We start from the raw sequence: 1,377 nt of genomic DNA on the forward strand, positions 1-1,377 counted from the left end.
CTGCTACATTAGAAGAATTCTGTAAGAGAATATTTTTAGTAAGAAATAATATTTTACACTGTCTTAGGATTTCTATTGCTGTAAAGACACACTGGAATTCATGTTCATGAATTCCATGCCAATTTAAAAGAATCAGGGAGAAATGAGGATACCAGAGTTTTACAAAATTAACTATGACCTAGGTCTCAACAATGACTTAGCCATAGCCTTTTAGACAGTGGTTCTATACATGTGGGTCATGACTTCCTTGGCAAACCTTTGTATCCACAAATACTTACATTGTGATTAAAATACAAAATTACAATCATGAAAGCCTAAAAAAAAAATAATAATTTGATGGTCGGGGTTCACCACAACATGAGTAATTGTATTAAATGGTTCCAGCATTAGGAAGGTTGAGCAGAGGTGGGGGGAGGGGTATAGGAAATTTTTGGGATAGCATTTGAAATGTAAATAAAGAAAATAATAAAAAATGAAAAAAAATTTTAAAAAAAGGAAGGTTGAAAACCACTGCTTTGGATAATCCCCTGTCACATATGGCAGCAGCAGTGGGGAAACCATTAATAAGAGATCAGAAAACAAAACAGGTGATCACTAGGGAATCTCTCAACCTTGTTCNAAGACTCCCAAAAGGAAAACCTCACCTCCAGGTAAAGCATAAGCTGCCGAGTGCTGCAACCGGACATCTCAGAGCAGCATTAACACCCCTGGCCCCAGAGCCTCCAACCAGGACTGAATTGTGTCCAGACAGGAATGAACTCATTCACATCACTGGAAGTGATATGAACAGAGGTTCTTGCACACTTCACAGAACTCTACAGCAGCCAGTCTACACTCTCCTCATTTATAGGTAGTGGATCTCATTCCAGGTAGCTGAATAACGGACCTGCCTAAGGAACAACTATTTCTCCAAAATGTTGACCCTGCACCTACTTCCACACAGGGCTGGTAGAGCTCTTCTTCCTGCCCAGCCTGAACTCCTTTACAAAATGGTTAGAAATATACTGTTCCTCCCACAGCATAAAAAAAAGTTCATTCATCACCAATTGATCCNTTCTCCAGCTGACTACAATAAAGATAATACCTTAGGTCCCAAGAAAACATTAGGGTTTTTAAGAACTGGAATTCTTCACTATCCAATTAATGCCTGATTAATGCTTCCAAAGTTTCCTGTGGAAAATATGTGACCTTATTTATGATGGAGTTTTTGACAACTTGTACTGAAAGGACTTAGTCAATGAACATCTTACTTAAAAATAACATTCATTGACTTGGCATCCATTCAGTGTGCAAGTTTCTCCTATAGATATGAATGAAGCCAATAATGAAGAATTCAGTGATGTTTGATACATCAGTGTGGACAACTTTGAGGAAGTA

The sequence above is a fragment of the Mus pahari genome, unplaced genomic scaffold (assembly GCF_900095145.1).
Source record: "Mus pahari unplaced genomic scaffold, PAHARI_EIJ_v1.1 scaffold_10365_1, whole genome shotgun sequence".
Classification (NCBI taxonomy): domain Eukaryota; kingdom Metazoa; phylum Chordata; class Mammalia; order Rodentia; family Muridae; genus Mus; species Mus pahari.